General features: G+C 46.6%; 1 protein-coding gene across 6 annotated transcripts in view; it reads left to right on the plus strand.

The window, feature by feature from the left end:
- The window catches only part of OSBP2 (oxysterol binding protein 2), a 152,474-nt gene that overhangs the window by 92,175 nt on the left and 40,794 nt on the right, over positions 1-19,505 (plus strand). The window lies entirely within an intron of this gene.

Raw genomic sequence — 19,505 nt, forward strand, 5'->3', positions numbered from 1 at the left:
GTGTCCGTTCCTTCCTTGGTCCTCCTTGCCTGTTGCTACCAGTTAGACATGCCTAAGAGGACTGGGCCCTGGCTGACTTAGGGGTTGTTGCTGGGGGACAACATTTATTACAGAATAAGATTTAGTGTCTTTGCCGTTACTTGGATTGTGTTTCTGTACTTCTGCTACTAGGCCTTCGTATCAGTTATTAGCGGATTGTTTAACCTTACTGTATTTTTTATTCATATGAAAAATCTGCTTGGGCTATTGATATTCGTATGGCTTTCTTTGCCAACTTGCTAGCCGTCACAAAAAAAAATAAAAAATTCTTGAAATGCTGCTGTAGTTCGTTACGTAAACTTTCCTGGCAATGTTGTCAGCAGCTTTGAACATGGTTTAACCATGAGACAGAGGAGGGGAAATGAACCGATGAGGACACCAAGTTGCTGGAGACTTCAAATTGCAGGTGGTTGAAGCTGCGGTGCCAACATCCCATGCCACGATCTTCCTGGTTCTGATTCTGGAAGGGGCCATCATGTACCACTGCCAGCTGTGAAAAAACCAAAACCCACCAAGATCTGTTGTGGGGCAACTAATTGCCGTGGGAATTGCTAGGGCAGCGGTAACCAACATGGTGCCCTCCACCCCCAGCCAGCATGGCCAGTTGTCAGGAATGATGGGACTTGTAGTCCAACGCATCTGGAGGGGAGGCATCCCCAAACTCGGCCCTCCAGATGTTTTGGCACTACAACTCCCATGATCCCTAGCTAACAGGGCCAGTGGTCAGGGATGATGGGAATTGTAGTCCCAAAACATCTGGAGGGCCAAGTTTGGGGGTGCCTGCACTAGGGCGTCTCTGCACCAGTCTCCCCACCACTACTTTCTTCCCTTCGGTGGTGGAGAGTCGAATCTTGCTGATGCTTGGACCTGATCATTTCTTATGTGGGTTTGCTGACTCACAGCAACATTGGGAATTGCTTTATGCAGAGTCATTGGTCCATCTAGCTCATTGTCGCCCGAGTTGACTCTCTAGGGCAGTGGTTCTCAACCTGTGGGTCCCCAGGTGTTGTTGGACCACAACTCCCATCATCCCTGAGCTCTGGCCTTGCTAGCTAGGGGAGATGGGAGTTGTAGTTCAACAACATCTGGGGACCCACAGGTTGAGAAAGGCTGCTCTAGGATTTCAGATAGGGGTTTCTCCCAGCCCTTACCTGGAGATGCTTGGGGATTGCACCTGTGACCTTCTGCATGCAAGGCAGATGCTTTGCCACTGAGCTTTGACCCCCACCTCTTCATTGGAGGCTGTGGAAAAAGTCAGACTGATGGTGCATCTAGCTCAGTATTGTCTATATTGATTGGAAGTGGCTCTCCAGGGTTTCAGACAAGGGACTTGCCATACCTGGAGATGCCCACCTGTGACCTGCATGCAAAGCAGAGGCCCCGGCACTGAGATACAGCCCTCCTTTTGCCTTGTGCTTCTCTCTAACCTCCTTCGCCCTACTGTTCTCCTTGCCTTCTTATTCCTTTCCATGCCTCAATGCTTTCCTCACAAATCAAAACTGATTCAGCCGGCCTTTTTTTTGCTTCCAATTAGCAGAATTGGTATTGGGGCTCTGAAGGCCTGGAGTTCAGCTGAAATGTCAATACTTTCTTATTCTGCTCACACCCCAGTTTTAAAAAAAGAAAGAGGAACAAAGAGTTTTCTTCCTCCGAAAGGCATGTCAGAGATGTGAGTGGGCTGGTTTGGTCTATTTGGGATGGGCTAGTTTTGCTTCGATCAACTTGGGAGACCATGCCCACGTTTCAGAGGCTGGCGCTGCAAGGGAGAAGAGGCTTCTTAACTCTAAAACAGACTTGCTGTGAGTGGGGTTGTGTGTGTGAGAAGGGGGAGGGAGATGTGTGTCTCTGTGTGTTTCATTAATGCAAAGTCCTCTGTGCTTTATTCCCTGCGTTTGTGATCCAATTATGCAAATACCACAAAGAAGAGATTTGAAAAATCGGAAGTAAAACGGGTCATGCATCCTGAGATAAATCAGCTGTAATTTCTGGATCAAGCTTGTAACCGAGAGCAGAATTTGGATCGCTTTATTCCACCCCCACCAAAAACGATGGCCAGGGCAGCTCAGCTTTGTACATGGACTTCATTTGTGAGGCATGTAGCAAACTTCTAATGCCAGGCTGGGCAGATTTCATGTTTACAGGATCAACTCTGTTGGTTGTTTTTTATTTTAAAAAACCCCCACTAGAATCCCAATAATCTACTAACCAAAGGCTAGTGCAAAATATATATACTTAGAATTAAATTCTTTCTAAACCCAGGAATATTCCCAAAACGGAGAGCTATAAAAAAACCGATCCACTTCTGTGTATTCCAAACTTTCTTCATTTCAGCAGAATAAAAATCAGGGTGGGGGAGTCATTTTTGTCACTGCTATTGTTAAACATTTCGGAGTCAGCGGTCCTTGCCGAAGCTACTGCAAATCATTCAGAGATCAGCCTGCAGGTACAGACCTGTCTTCTTTCCCTCCTGATGACTTAATTAGGATAATCTTGATTAGAAAACGCAAATGTAGTTAGGCCGTTGGCAGATGCATCCCAGGTCTTTGTGTATGCTGCAGCAATCTTGTAAAAAACAGTGTGTTGCAATGTCTGTCCACTAATCCATCACAGCGGTAGCGAAGTAGCTCATGTTAATTGGTTAGCTGTGTAAAAGTCTTGATGCTTCTCTGAGCCTCAAAGGCCCAAAGCGCTGTGGTAGATTTAAAACAAAAACAAAACCCTACCTGGTTTTCAGAAAATGGAATATATAAAGCCTCTCTTCTCACCTGCATTTCCACAACTCTCTACCTATTAGCCATGCCCAGTTATTCCAGTTTCCCGAAGCTACTGATTTTGTAATGGAATTCTTTCCAGAAGAATCAGTGTTGTTCCCTTTCAGAGTGACGTATTCAGAGTTTTTTGCCACCTGCTTCGTCCTGAGAAAGGGCCTATTCTCTCACAGATGTCAACGCATAAAATCCTGGCATATTTATTTTAATCCTTTATTTCTAATATCTTTATGCTCCCTACCAGGGTGACACTCCCCCCCCCCCCACCGGAAGGTGGCTCAACATAACATGATTAAAAATGCAATATTATTCTTTTTATTTATTCATTTATGTACTGCCAACTCATATAAATCTATCTATCTCAATGTGGCGTACAGAATCTCAATTAAAACCAAAACGGCATAAAAACAAAGCATAATAAATTGAAGTCGTAGAAAAATGGGTCATCTTACAAGAAGGTTATAAAAACAAATAAATCATTTTCAGCAGGCTCTCTTGAGAGGCTTGCATACAACCAAACTTATGACAAAAAGATGGTGCAGTTTAAAACTGTAATCTAACACACATTACAGAACAGCATAACAGATTGATAAAACAGTGACAGCACCCATTTTAACAATGAAGACACATTTTTAAATGTCAAGGGTCAAAGAGCAGCTGTGAAGCACTATACTGTCTGGAGTTTTATACCTTTTCACTGTAAAGTTTGCTCTAGAGTGGATCTACACACAGGAATAAGCCGCTATAAATAAGTCAGGAATTAAATCGTTTAAAAAAATGCCATGGAAGATCAGTTAGAATTTTTTTTTTTTTTTGCTCTCTGTTGCCATCCGGTGCTGGATGTTTATAATACATGCATAATGATTTTTCTTGTGATGTTTTTCTTCCCCATACTCCTTTCCAGTTTTCAGTTGCAGCTTCTCAAAACTTTGGTTGCACAGAGATTGCCAGGATGTTTATATAAAAGAAATAGACTCATTCATTTAACGTTGGAGCAACATTAATGGGGGGGGGGGGAGGCAGCGCAACTCTTGGCCACTGCAGAGGTTCCCTACTTCTAGAGCACAAAATAGTGAATCATTGTAATCTTCATAAACATACTTGGGATTACGATATAAATCAGGGTTTCTCAGACTTCTGAGTTGATTGACCCCTTGATGAGCTCATAAAGTTGTCACTGACCCCATTCTAAATTCTTGAGAATGTAAATGACATAAAAGTCAAGAAATAAGAACACGTGATCAACTTTTATGAATCATCAGTTACCTTTACTAGGAATCACGACGTGTCAAAAATTTATATATACACGAAGCAAAAGTGCACCTGTATACCCTCCTTTTTTAAAAGCGAAAAAGCAGCATGGTCTGGGAATGCTGCGATCTTGCGGAATTGCCTTATTAAATACAGGGGTTCCTCATTGGCAAAGTGCGCTCTGTACATGCCCGTGTTCTTTATTTTTGAGGCTTTTTTGCACTATACCTTGTAAACTACCTTTCCACCCTTAAGAGAAAAAGAAGAAGAAGAAGAAGAGTTTGGATTTGATATCCCTGAAGGAGTCTCAAAGCGGCTAACATTCTCCTTTCCCTTCCTCCCCCACAACAAACACCCTGTGAGGTGAGTGGGGCTGAGAGACTTCAGAGAAGTGTGACTGGCCCAAGGTCACCCAGCAGCTGCATGTGGAGGAGCAGGGAATCGAACCCGGTTCACCAGATTACAAGTCCACTGTTCTGAACCACTACACCACACTGGCTCAGAGCCTTTCCTCAACCCCTTTTAGCCCCATAGTCTTTATTCACAGTCCCATCAACCTCCCCGGGTGTCATCACCAGCCGCTTTGGGAAACCCTGGTCTAAATTAAGCAGAAGAAGTTAAGCGCTACTGGACCGAGCCCAAGAGCTGCAGAGGAGAAGCAGGAGCCGCCGAGATGGAAATAAGTGGCAATCTGGTGCAGAGGTGGCGTGGGAAGTGTTTTCCAGTACGGAGGAACCGATGTAAAGGGTAAATTACACAGAGGATTCCAAGGAGCCCAGAAAAATCCCCTTGGGTGGCTTTGTAGACAGAAGGCATGAGGAGATGTCGCTGGATCGTGGCAGATGAGGCCAGCTTGGAAGTTTGTTGCAAAGGCTTATCAAAAGTGCTGTGGGTGGTGCTGGAAATAGATTTTGGGATGGAGTGAATTACTCTGCTGCTGCAGACAGCAGCAGCATGGGCAGGAGGGTTGTGGATTGTACATGCCGGGGGGGGGGGCAGTTGAATATTGAATGGGAAATTCCCCCCCCCCAATTCTGTTTGTTTGTTGCAGTGAGGGAACCTTCTGGCAGTTCCCTGCCTGTGAGAAGTAAGTGAACCAGGCAGAGGGCCTTCTCGGTGGTGGCGCCTGCTCTGTGGAACGCCCTCCCATCAGATGTCAAGGAAATAAACAACTATCTGGCTTTTATAAGACATCTGAAGGCAGCCCTGTTTAGGGAAGTTTTTGATGTTTGATGTTTTATCATGTTTTTAATATTCTGTTGGGAACCGCCCAGAGTGGCTGGGGAGGCCCAGCCAGATGGGCAGGGTATAAATAATAAATTGTTGTTGTTGTTGTTAGTTTTTTGCCCTCCCTGGAACCCCCACATCACTGGTAACCTGTCTTTGGGAGTAATCTGCATAGGGTACTTTTTGTTGGAAAAACGTTCTGGAGTGTGCGGTATTTGGAGACATTTGCTGCTTTGGATATTGCTGCTGATACTGACATGTAGCCATTAATAGCCTCACCCTGCATGAATTTGCCCGATCCCCTTTTTTTAAAGCAGCCCAAGCTGGTAGCCGTCGCTACATCTTACAGTGGCAAATACTACAGTCTTAACAATGTGCTTTGTGAAGATATACTTAATTTTGCCTCTCCTGAAACTACCCCATTCCATTTCATCAATAACTCTGAATATTGAATTGAATAATATGAGAGGATAGCCTCTCATATTACTGTTACTCATCATGAAGTTGTTACACTAAGTGTCACACTTTTTAGCAATAACAAAAGAAGAACTGCTGGTACTGCGTACCCTTGAGTACCCCCTCAGAAAAAAGCACCTCCCGATAAAGAGGAAGGTCTTTGGTAGACTCTGAAAAGACAACTGAGATGGTGCCGGTCTAATATTTAAGGGGAAGGAATTCCAAGGGGCAGGTGCCACAACACTAAAAGTGGGATATCAAATCCAAACTCTTCTTCTTCTTCACCAATAATAAAGCCTGGAAAAGACAGGGCGGAGTCTTGCCTGTTTACTCTTGCGCAACCACACTAGCATCTGACATTGAAGAAGAAGAGTTTGGATTTGATATTCCGCTTTATCACTACCCGAAGGAGTCTCAAAGCAGCTGACCATCTCCTTTCCCTTCCTCCCCCACAACAAACACTCTGTGAGGTGAGTGGGGCTGAGAGACTTCAGAGAAGTGTGACTATAGCCCAAGGTCAACCAGCAGCTGCATGTGGAGGAGCGGGGAATCGAACCCGGTTCCCCAGATTACGAGTCTACCGCTCTTAACCACTACACCACACTGGCTCATTGGAATTGTTTTAAAGACATTTTTACTGTTTTGTCCCTTGTCGCTTGCTCCCTGGGCTCCTTTTAGGACAGGATAAAAATAAAGTAAGGGTGGACGTTACAGCCGTCCCTCGTCGTTTCATCCCTTTGATCATTTTGGTTGCCCTTTTCTGCCTCTTTCCCAGCTCTACAATATCCTTGAGGTGACCAGAACTGTACGCTGTGTTCCATCCCTCATTTTGTGATATTTCTGTTAACGTGCACTAAAAATAGTGCACGTTCCTCTCCTCTCCTGTAGCATCAGTTTATTGGTTTTTTAAGGCACAGGGAAGGTTTTAGCTGTGCAACCATCTCGCCAACCATCTCCTATTTCTACTTGCCTGTGCAATGGCCGAAAAATGAGGCTGGTAGTAAGTAAAAAAGGTTCTGTGTGTGCAGTGATCCCAACTGAGAACTGCAATGCAAGACAAGACAACTCTGCCCATTTCCAGGTTTGCTTCTGTTCCATAAATGTTTTAAGAACCAGCTTTCGTCAGATTTCCCGAAGCTGATGCTGGCAGGGAATCTGATACAGAGGTTAGGAAGGTTGTGAGTGGGTACAAGATTGCCTACCAGACAAATCATTTTGTACAAGGAAGAACATTGGCAGATGTGGAGGAGCAGGAGAACCATAATTTTACACGTGTTGGTCAACTCCCCTGCTTTTTCACACCTGAGGGCTTTAAAGCTGTTGCAGCCTGTTGCAACTGCTTTCTCAGCTCTACATCTTCAGTCATTTGCTACCATTTTTCTGGAATATTACCAGAGTTGCAGTTTGGGTGTGGGGATCTCTGTGCAGCATCTTCTGCAGCAGAGACCGGTGTCTTTTAGAGAATACGGAATCTCCAGTCTTACGGCCTTGGTCCTGTATACCTGAAGGAGCGTCTCCACCCCCATCGGCCCCAGGCACTGAGGTCTCACTCCAAGGGCCTTCTGGCAGTTCCCTCACTGCAAGACGTGAAGCTACAGGGAACAAGGCAGAGCAGAGGGCCTTCTCGGTAGTGGCGCCCACCCTTTGGAACACCCTCCCGTCAGATGTCAAGGAGATAAACAACTTTGTGACTTTCAGAAGACATCTGAAGGCAGTCCTGTTCAGGGAAGTTTTTAATGTTTGAGGTTTTATTCTGTTTCTAATATTTTGTTGGGAACCGCCCAGAGTGGCTGGGGCAACTGATTCAGATGGGCGGCATAGAAATAATAATAATAATAATAATAATAATAATAATAATAATAATAATAATAATAATAATAGCAGAAAAAGATGTGCTAGAACTCACCATGGGCACCTCCTTCATTCTTTTAGAATGGCAATGGTGCTTACCTGAGAGGTGTCAGAACTGAGTTCCAGCTGAAAATAGCCCTGATGATGATGATGATTCCTTTTTGTGCTACTGTTACCAGCTCTTCAGCCTTTAACTAGTTTGATCGCTTACAGCAGGTGTAGGGTACTTTTGGCCCTCTACATCTTGCTGAGTTACGACTCCATCATCCCTGGCCATTGGCCATGCTTGCTGGGACTGATGCAAGTTGTAGTTCAGCAACATCGGGAGGGCCACAACTTCCCCATCGCTGGCTTACAACATCCTTACAAAATGCCATTGTCAAAATTTATACATTCCATTTGTTTTTCTCTTTGGTTCTTGGCTTGCCTCCTTCCTTGGAACTTTGTGCTTGGTTTGCCAGAGTTTAGCAAACCACACCGTGCGGATGTCTTCCAAGGCAATTACTCTACTCCAAACTTTAAAATGTAAAGCGTAATTGTCAGGGAACTGCCATCGGAGCCAGAGGCGGAGGGAAGGCTCCAGAGGGATGCCGGAGAGGGTCCCAGCAGGGAGAGAGGCAGCCCATCTGCTGGGGAAGGAAATCAGCGTAACACCAGGGGTGAAGGGGGGCAGATGGGGGAATTGGAGAGAAGGCTCCAGGACTCTTCACCGGAGACCAGTGGGGAGAGCACGGGTACTCTGCTGCCCACACCCTCCCTGCGCAGAATTCCGCACGGGGAGAGTAGGAGGAGACTTGGCGTCAAAGAACTTCTTTGCTGGAAGAAGTTTAAGAAACACCCACTGACGGATTCTGCCAGCAACTGAGACAGCCATGAGTGCAAGGCTGTCCAGAGAGAAAGGGTTCAACCAGGCAACCTAGCCAGGAGTGGCGGCAACTTACACACGAGCAACCCCCTTAGAACCATTACAATAATGCTGGTAGTGGTCAAAGAGGTTCAAAGACTCTCTCAAGGCAAATGTAAAAAAATGTAGTATAAACACCGGCAACTGGGAAACACTGGCCTGTGAGCCCTCCAATTGGAGAACAGCCTTTCCCAAAGGTATCATGGACTTTGAAGATGCTGAAACTTAGGACGAAAGGGAGAAACATGCTAAGAGGAAGGCATGTTTGGCAAACCATTACTGTGGTCAACTCCCGCCCGGAAACCTATTTCCCCACTGTGGAAGGATGTGTGGATCTAGAATTGGCCTCCACAGGCCCTTATGGACTCACTGTTAAGACCGTGTTCACGGAAGACAATCTTACTCGGCTATGAGTGATCACCAAAGAAGATAATAGGTGGTGCAGTCAGGGAGCAGCCTTCCCATACCTTTGCAATTCAGGATCCACTTGAGCCCCAGGGAGGCAAGTGGTCCAGTGGAATTGTAAACACCCGAAAGCAGACCAAACACTGGCATGAGGGAAATTGCTGAGGTTAGCTCGGTCCCATTTGTGCAAATGCAATCAGCCATGTATTCCTTTCATTATTGGGAGAGGACGGGGAGTCAGCAGTTCCTAATGAGAGATTAAGGACCGCTTACGATTGGTGCAGACAATTAAAACTGCCGCCTTTCTAAACAACACTCCAGTGTGTACAGCTGATTGCATTTGGCTAATGGACAATGAGCCCCCAGCCTGTGCATAGCAGCACATAAGGCTTCTGTTTGAGGTTGCACACTGACGGCAGATCCCAATTAATGCAGGGATGGGTGTTGCCTGTTTTGTCACAGCCCTGCAGAGTGGCACCAGGCTTGGGTGTCAATGAGATATGATGGCTGGATGGTTTTGTGGGAGCCGATTGAAACTAAATCCTTCAAAGACAGAGGTCCTCTGGCTGGGTCGGGATGGTATGGGGATGAGGGACCAACTCCCTTCTCTTGCAGGGGCCCAATTAGTGCCATTGCCTTCCGTTAAGAGTTTGGGTGTAATCCTTGATGCCTCCCTTTCCATGGAGGTGCAGGTTACAGCAACAGCCAAGGCGACATTTTTCCACTTTTGCCGCATCAAGCAGTTGGTCCCTTACCTTTCCCGCCCTGACCTGGCCACAGTGATCCATGCGACGGTCACCTCCAGGCTTGACTACTGTAATTCACTCTATGTGGGGCTGCCCTTGAAGCTGTCCCAGAAACTCCAGCGGGTGCAGAATGCTGCAGCGAGGCTCCTCACAGGGTGTCTGCCATGGGAACATATTCACCCAGTGCTTTTCCAGCTGCACTGGCTCCCGGTGGGGTACAGGGTCAGATTTAAGGTGCTGGTTTTGACCTTTAAAGCTCTTCACAGCCTAGGACCCTTGTACCTACAGGACCGTCTCTCCTGGTATGCCCCACGGAGAACCTTAAGGTCCATATATAGCAACACACAAGAGGTCCCAGGACCTAAGGAAGTTAGATTAGCCTCAACCAGAGGCAGGGCCTTCTCAACACTGGCTCCGGCCTGGTGGAATGCTCTGTCTCATGAGACCAGGGCCTTGCGGGATCTGATTTCTTCCTGCAGGGCCTGTAAGACAGAGTTGTTCCACCTGACCTTTGGCTTAGAATCAGTTTGATTCCCTCCCCCTCTTTCTTTTTTCTTTCTCTTCCTGTGAAGAGGTTGCATCCTAATGTTTTAATGTTGTATTTTAATCTTTTTAAATTGTATTTTAATCAACTTGTTTTTATTATTGGTTGTTAGCCGCCCTGAGCGGCTATTATTATTATTATTATTATTATTATGTGTGCAAAGAAGAGAAAAGATGGGGGCAAAGTCCTCTCTTAGGTCTTCTGTTCCTGCATCCAAACACCTTTCTTTCCTCATTGAACTGGAATGAGTCTTGGCTACCTTCTAACGTGTTTTTTTAGTTTAACAGTAATTCTTTAGGCTTTCCCCACTGAGCAAATTGCTTAGTCTGTTTTGGTGGGAAGAGTTGCCACAATATGGTAAGAGTGAATAGGTTGTGAGTGATTCCTGCAAGCTGCCGAGGGGCCAGGAGGTTGTAAGTGGTCGCTGCAGATTGATAAAGGTTTAATAGGTTCAGGCTGTAAATTTCATCTCCTGACAGAAGATGTGCATTGATAAAATGGCCTGGGAAAAGCTGGACTTCTGTTTCAGGTTCTGCTCCTGTTTTCAATTGTCATTTTATGAAAAATCATTCATGCTCCTAACTATTTGTGTGCGCGCGATTCTTCAAAAGCACTGCTGGGATTCCAGCAGCCCCTGGGTTTCTTTCGCACTGTCTATGGTGAATGTCTCACCACAGATTCCTAGCCCACCCCCGCTGTGAAAATCCCAAACCCTGAAAAGCACAACTTCTCTACTCGGCACAAATAACTTCAGCGTAATAGGGTGCTATCCAACCAAGTCATATTCAGAGCAGAACTGTTGATTTCATTGGGCCTACTCTGAGGAAAGAGTCCCTATTTTCCAGGGACAATCAGGGATTTATGGAAGCCATCCCCATTTCTGATTTGATCCCAGAGTGTCCCTCTTTTCCTTAAAGATAAAGGTAAAGGTTAGGGTTAGGGTTAGGGTTAGGGTTAGGGTTGCGGTGCTCATCTCGCTTTACTAGCCAAGGGAGCTGGCGCACAGCTTCCGGGTCATGTGGCCAGCATGACTAAGCTGCTTCTGGTGAACCAGAGCAGCACACGGAATCGCTGTTTACCTTCCCGCCGGAGCGGTACCTATTTATCTACTTGCACTTTGAGGTGCTTTCGAACTACTAGGTTGGCAGGAGCAGGGACCGAGCAACGGGAGCTCACCCCGTCACGGGGATTTGAACCACCGACCTTCTATCCGGCAAGTCCTAGGCTCTGTGGTTTAGCCCACAGTGCCACCCGCGTCCCCGCTTTTCCTTAGGACATCCCTATTTTCGTTGGAGAAATGTCGGAGGGTAAGGAGTTATGCGACCCTCCCATCCCAAGCCAAGGTGATAAGTAACTATACAACATTTAGAAGACATGTGTAGGCAGCCCTGTATAGGGAAGTTTTGTAATGTTTAATGTTTTATTGTGTTTTTAAATATGTTTGAAGCCACCTAGAGTGTCTGGGGCAACCTAGTCAGATGGGTGGATAATAAAATCAGCAGCAGCATTATAGAGTAGGACATCCCCATTTTCATTGGAGAAATATTGGAGAGTATGCTCTTACGTTCTTTTGTTCTTAAATATGCTAAACATTGACTATTCCCAAAGAATTGGACTCTTTCAAACGTATCATACCGTTAAAGGTTGGCTTGTTGAAATAACCTTATTTTGCAGTTTTGTTGACTCCTCTAAATGCCACATTGGCATATGTACTGAAATGCCTCTTGTTTAAGGAGAGTGAACCATTTAAATCGCCCCATTTCATTCTCTGCCTTCCCTTTTTCCGGCAGTCAGTGAGATCTGAAGCATCGGTGCCTTGCTATCTCCTAATGAGTACCATCCTTCAGGCCTTTTAAAACGCTCGCTGCTGCCAGCCGGTTGCTGCTGCCCTATTTGTACCCTGGTAGCATATTCTAAAAGGAGTTGTTTATCTGTTTATCCCAGAAGGTGGGCTGCTAAAAAGAGCTCTGCCACAACTGATTTCTGAGGGCCACTTTATCTTCTGCTCAGCCTTCTAAGGGCCACATGCCACTAGTGGGTGGAGCCAGCAGCAAAAGTGGGTGGAGCAACCAATGTAAAATTTACCTGTGCGCACTAAGCTAGTTCCTTCACTCATCCCTCTTTATCTTCCATTCAGGTAAACAAGAGGTGTTAGCAGAATTCAAGGGCAAAGTCCAGCCAGGCAAAGCAGGGCCAAGGAGGAGGGGTGGCCTGGGAGGCCCAGTTTGACCCTGGAGCAAGAGGTTCTCCCCATTTGTGTCCAGGCCATTTTGAGCGAAATACACTTAGGGTGGGGCAGGGTGAAGGGAAAACACTTGGTCTAGGCATGTTGTGGAGGCAAAATCTGCATTTTTAGCAGTCTGAAGACACAGTGCAGGAGGTGGAGTACAAAGACCTCATTCTGAAGGTCTTAAAGGCTCCCTATATGAGCTTGCCTGGGCTTTGAGATCTTCTGCGGAAGAGGCCTTTCTGTCCTGCCACCCTCATAGGCATGTTTGGTGAGGACAAAAGAGAGGGCCTTCTTGGTGATTGCTCCCAGATTGTGGAACTCCCATGGGAAGGCTACTTTGGCCATTGACTGGCTATTGTGGCAGAATCTTCAGAGGGTAGGTTTTGTAATTTCTGGTCTCAGGTTGGGTTACAGAAAGAATCACCATTTTCAAGCAAGCATGAATTCTGTTAAAATCATAGCAACGAAACCACTCTTGGCCAAGAAACAACAGTGTTGTTGTTTTTAACCTAAAAATATAAAAGGCGGCTGTTAACTTGGATTTCTCTCAAAGGCAAGTGGAAGGCACAGGATTGAAGGAGGGGCAGGTGAAAAAGTCATTATATTATCAACGCCGGAGAATAATTTTAGCTGACTGTCGCAAGGAGCCAAACTGAGGAGTGTTACCTTGTGGTCGAAGGGTCCTAATTTAGCCAACCGATTCTAGCAGCATCTGTAATCTTAGCTTTCGTTTTTGTTTTTTAATGGCCCAATGTGGCTACCTGTGATTTCGAAGTTAGCTCAGCTGCAGAAATCATGACTATTTGCTCTTTTGCTGTAGAGCAGCGCCATTTCTTAGCAGAGGGCTGGAGTATCTGTGCATCAAGAGCGGCAATTTGACATTCTCTGAGTTGAAGTGGGGTTGGGGGGGGGGGAGGCCAGGAACCCTGTGGGATTATTCTGTCCCTTCATTGATAATCTAGTTTAATCAACCACCCACCAACACAGTAATTGTAGCAGAGCAGAGACGGGCGTGCTGGAAGAGACTTGTTTTGCAAATAAGATCACGGTGCAGCCCCATCGCCCCTCCCTCCCTGGGATAAGATGTTCCACAGCAACACCCACCTCCTCAGCCGTTCCATATGTTCTGGGGGGTGGAGTGTGTGTGTGTGTGTGTGTGTGTGTGCATGTGTCCTTTTGGCAGCTAAATTTGTAGCTCACTAATGAATGTACTTCTCTCCCCCCCCCCTTTAATCACACCACAGTTTATTTTTATGAGGGATCCCAGCCAACCCCACCCTCATCGCAGCCAACACCATGTATTGAAAGACGAGATTAAAGCAGCGCCGGCTAACATAAGCCAAGGGAAAGGGATTTTCTATTGTTTCTTGGATAATCCTCCATTTCTGCATTCAGCAATTGTGGGATAACATCCCCCCCCCCAACAAAAAATTACTCCTCGCCCAAAACATTTGCCGGCGGCAGAATTCTCACCAGGGAGCTGAGATCACCCTGGCCATAAGGCTGTTAGTTTTAGTGGGTGTGCCCAGAGCTTTTCCCAACAAAATATGCCTCCCCTACTCGCCCCATTCTGTTCTTAATTTATATGTATTAAAAATAAATCTCCTGGTTGTGTGTATTGGCTGTAGAGAAGCTGCTTTTATTAGAAGATGGAGCTGGATGGGACTCCCTAATCCTGAACAATAATTTAACGCAGGATGGGAGCATTTTTCCAGGCTGAGGTGCTCATTCCCTCTTGGGGAGCCTTGCAGAGGCTACATGCCAGCAATGGGCAGGGGTGGAGGCAAAAGAGGTGTTGGTTTTCCTTTCCTAGTGCAGACTCCATTCCAGCCATGCAAAAGTCAGAGGTGTCTATATATACAAACATTTGCACACACCTCTTTCCGTGCAGGCAGCCAAGAGACATGATCACAGTTCAGCAAGTAAATTCCAGCAGGGCAAAAGCATTCAAGGAGAGCCCGGAGCAGTGAGGCATGTGACCTTATACCCAATTGGCCAACATGGCTCCCGCCAGATGTTGCTGGTCTACAACTCCCATCATCCCTTGCTGGTGAGGCAGATGGGAGTTGGAGACAAATACCCAGAAGACACCATGTTGGCTAACCCTGGCCTAGCGAATGTCCTGAGGGCCAGATAAGAGAGTCCTGGAAGGGGCCACGTTCTAGGTGTCCATTGCCCGAGGCTTCTAATCTTTGATTTAATGTATCGTACATTGCGGCAGGGAGGAAGGGAGAGACTCTGAGATGTCTCGCCAGCAGACATCTTGTGGAGTGGACAGAAGACACACGGACACACGGCTAGCATGCTTTATTCTGTTTCGTTTCACAACCTGTTCTTTGCTCCAGCCTCTATAGAAGTTTGCATTGAATAATTCATATATATATTTTTATGAGAGGCATCGGGTGGGGAACAGTGATAGAGCAAAATTTGTCATCTCACTTCCCTTGTGAGGTTGCTGGGAAGAGGAGGGGAAATTATTCTGTTGCGCAGCCCAAATTAGCTGTAATTGGGATCACGGCTTCTCCGAAAGCACCATGTACCTCCCATGGAACCATGTTCTGAACTTGCAGTTTAATTTGTGCCGGTGGATGCTTGCGTATTTATGTGGGGCCAACTCTGTCAAGGGGGCTGAGAGATGTAGTTCCTGGATGGGGGAAGATGGGGCTTCCCTAAGGATGCTCTGACAGTTGCTGTGTGTGTGTGTGAGAGAGAGAGAGAGAGAGAGAGCGCTCAAGCACCTCTTGGCCATACAGTTAGACTACTAAGTTCATTCTCAAAAGGACAGGGCCTGTGCTGCATCTCTTTGAGGTCATTTTCAGCAAACAAGGGAGCAATAGAGGCCTGGCAATAACACATCAGAGGCCTGGCAATAACACATCAGTCAGAGCCTCAGTGTTTCTGAGACGGAGATCGTAACCATCAATAAAGGGCTTTTATTGTTTCGTTTGCTAGATGTTGAATATCAGGGAAATTGCACCCAAACTAAAAAACAGAGACACAGTAGAGACCCGTGGGGGCTCCAGATAGAAATTTACATCCATCGAGACTCCGTACAGCCTAGTTTCATTTAATGTAAAACTAAACAAAAAAAGATGGAGGCGATACCTTTCTCTGTGCATGTAATGGTGGTCCCATGTTGGGAACGTGAGCTCAACTTGTGGTCAGTCACCAGTTGATATGCATAGAAATCCCTTTACACAGGTAAGAAAGGTGTTTTCTCTGTGCATATCACAGGGGCCACAGGTTGAGCTGATGTTCCCACATTGTGTTCACCTGCTGATACACATAGAAATCTCTTTCGCAGGTAAGAATGGTCTTACCTTCCGTGGAAGAGGCCCCAGGGACAGCTAGGGAAGACTCCTGCTTGACTTCCTTGGGAACTGGGTATATGCCTCTCCGCTAATAATTTGCCCATCCCAGACTTTTCAATGCTGCTTTCCCAACTACAGGGAGCCTGTTTCTTTTGGGGAGGGAAAGACATATACTGCTGTTCTCCTGTTTGTTTGCATCAACGGATGTGGAATAACCTGGGATGGTCGCTGTACATTGCTTGAGAATTGTAATGCTGTTTCTATTAAACTCTTGACAACCCATGAAATCGGCTCTTATTTGCTGTGACTAGTCCGTGAAATTTGCCAGTACGTTTTGCGTCTGTAGTTGTTGCGGTATTCTTCCCCTCCCCCCCCGCCCCTTTCCTTATTCAAAGCAGAGCTGGTGTGGTGAAAAGAATGTTGGACTTGCATCAGGGGGTTCTGGGTTCAAATCTCATTTCCTTCATAAAAAAACAAAAGTAGGCTTGTGATAGAGGGACGCGGGTGGCGCTGTGGGTTAAACCACAGTGCCTAGGACTTGCCGATCAGAAGGTCGGCGGTTCGAATCCCTGCGACGGGGTGAGCTCCCGTTGCTCGGTCCCTGCTCCTGCCAACCTAGCAGTTCGAAAGCATGTCAAAGTGCAAGTAGATAAATAGGTACCACTCCGGCGGGGAAGGTAAACGGTGTTTCCGTGCGCTGCTCTGGTTCGCCAGAAGCGGCTTAGTCATGCTGGCCACATGACCCAGAAGCTGTACACCGGCTCTCTCGGCCAATAAAGCGAGATGAGCGCCGCAACCCCAGAGTCGGTCACGACTGGAATGGTCAGAGGTCCCTTTACCTTTAGGCTTGTGATATGAAGCCAACCTGGTGGTGAGCACTAAGAAGGGATTTTGTGTGTGGTTGCCTTGTTGTGGTTTGATGTCAGATCTCATGGAGAAGGCAGCAAGTCAGGTTGGGAGTTGCAGGACCAAGAACAGCTCCAGGTTGAGCCTTTTACAACCTCTGCCCCCTTGTGACCGGCTTGAAGGATGAACCTTCTGTTCTCCCTCCTCCTCTTCCTCCTTCATTCCCTAGCCTCCTGCCTGCTACACTCCCTGTACTGCTGGACCAGTGAGCTTCTGTGCAAGGCATTTTGTTCCTACGGGAACCTAATTATGGTGCCAGGAGGATAAAATGGAACAGCCTTGTGTACGGCAAACTGAGTTTCTTGAATGATGATTATTTTTCCTTCCCATATGCAAGAGCGGGAGGGTTCTGTGTGTTCATGTCTCTCATTCCTCCAGTACCAACTCGTATGAAAAGGTAAAGTCTTGGTCCTTCTCTTTCATGGAGCTGTTTAGGGAAGTTTTTAATGTTTGATGTTTTATTGTATTTTTAATATTCTGTTCGGAGCCGGCCAGAGTGGCTGGAGAATCTAGTATTATAAATAAACTATTATTATTATTATTATTATTATTATTATTATTATTATTATTATTATTTCTGTGGGAAGCCACAGGCTGCTGCTCTTTCAACTGCCTGTCTCTCCAGAGAAAATATAAATGGGAAATCACATGGCTTTTCCAAGGCCTGCAGCACCTTTTGAGGATGTGGGCATGATAGTGGCCTCCTGCCCCATAGTGCTTCTGTTGGTGTACAACTCTGCTCCTTTTTAATCCTACAAACCATGAGCAAGTGACCAGATCCTAGGAATGTAGGTAACTGCCTAATATTGAGTCAGACTGTTGGTCCATCTAGATCAGTATTGCCTACACCAGGCATAGGCAAACTTGGCCCTCCAGATGTTTTGGGACTACAGTTCCCATCATCCCTGACCACTGGTCCTGTTAGCTTGGGGTGATGGGAGGTGTAGTCCCAAAACATCTGGAGGGCCAAGTTTGACTATGCCTGGTCTACACTGACTGGCAGCAGCTCTCCCATGCGTTCTCCCCACCTGGAGATGCCAGGGATTGAACCTGCGACCTTTTGCTTGCAAAGCCGATGTCCTACCGCTGAGCTACGACGCTTTCTTAAATGCCCGCTGCTGAGATTGGAACTGTGAGTCTGTGTATCGTGCTGCTTCCCTACCCAGATCACTGCCGTTGATTGTGTCTGGCTGCTGCTTTCTGTCTGTTCAATCTGCAGCTTCTTCTATTAATCCGGCAGCACAACATTAGTTTAGAGAAGGGATTTATTGCCTCTGTTGCTGCAAAGCATCTGCATGTGTTGAACGGTCCTCTCGCCAGCTGAGAATCCCAGAGTAGGAGTTCCTGCCTGGTCTGTTTCAGAAGGTTTCCTGGTCCTTTTCCACCTCTTTCCCCAAAGAGGAGTGGAACAGCTATCTTGGGTTCTTACGCGCACCAGAACCCACGAACGGTTCAGTGCTTGGATTATTACCTCGTCCCAATCAAGATTGGCGGTCTTCACCTCGCACTGCAAATAACCTGGCTAAATCTGTGTAATTCGCAGCGGGGGTAAGGCAAATGATTATTCGTGTTCAGCTGCAAGTGGAAATCTGTGCAGCAATACTTGTTGCTCCTCTCCTGTGCTGTTATTTGTCCCTTATCCCCACCCCCTCACAAAAAAAAAATCATTCTGTGGCTGCAGACATACCTCACTCGTCTATCCTCTCAGCTTAATGCTGATTGCAGTCCCAGCAGTGCTGCTGCTGCCTCCTGTTTCCTGCTGACCCTGTGGCTTGCATGAGCTCTGACCCCATTTGAATGTCCCTGTTTGTTTCCCCCCACAGAATTATCTGAGAAGAGTAATTTTTTTCTGCAATGCTAGGGTCTCCCAAGAATGCTTCTCACCAGGTTATCTGTTTCTAGGAGCCATCTCATATTTTCTGCATTTTGTTTCCTTCTGACCATAGTTTTTTCCAACCCTATTCACCCCCCCCAAAATACCCTCTTTGCATGTGTAGCTTGTATATCCTCACGCTGCAACTTATGATAACACGTCATACATCGGATGAAGTGGATGTCCACAAATGCTTATGCCGGCCTTCCCAACCTGGTACCCTCTATGTTGTTGTGAACTACAGTTCCTCTCATCTCATGTGGATGATGGAAGTTGTAGTCCAAAACTGGCTGTGCTGGCCAGGACTGATGGGAACTGTGGTCCAAAACATTTAGAAGGCACCGATGTTGGGGAAGGTTGGCTTCATCCTTTAATAAATTAAAGGTAAAGGAATAAAGGGACCCCTGACCTTTAGGTCCAGTCGCGGACGACTCTGGGGTTGCGGCGTACAGCTTCCGGGTCATGTTGCCAGCATGACTAAGCCGCTTCTGGCGAACCAGAGCAGCGTACGGAAACGCCGTTTACCTTCCTGCCGGAGCGGTACCCATTTATCTACTTGCACTTTGATGTGCTTTTGAACTGCTAGGTTGGCAGGAGCAGGCACCGAACAACAGGAGCTCACCCCGTTGCGGGGATTCGAACCATCAACCTTCTGATTGGCAGGCCCTGGGCTCTGTGGTTCAGACCACAGAGCCACCCGTGACCCTTTAATAAATTAGCTAGCCCTTTAAAGTTGGCCCAAGGCTCTTTGTTATTCTGCAGTGCCACTAACATGGCTACCCCTCTGGAAATTGTTCCGGTCATACAGAACACCCTAGAATTCTAGTCATAAAGTTGCCCGGGGGTCACCGTTGGGCAGGCTTTGTGAATGAGTGCGGGAGGCAATATGGAAAGAGAACTTGCAGCCATTGAACTATAACAATAGAGGGCACGTGTGCTTGTTCTCAGATTGCTTTGAGAGAAAGAGAGTATTAGTTATCTGCTAAAGAATGAA

The sequence above is a fragment of the Podarcis erhardii genome (genome assembly GCF_964252035.2).
Source record: "Podarcis erhardii genome assembly, chromosome: 15".
Lineage (NCBI taxonomy): Eukaryota > Metazoa > Chordata > Lepidosauria > Squamata > Lacertidae > Podarcis > Podarcis erhardii.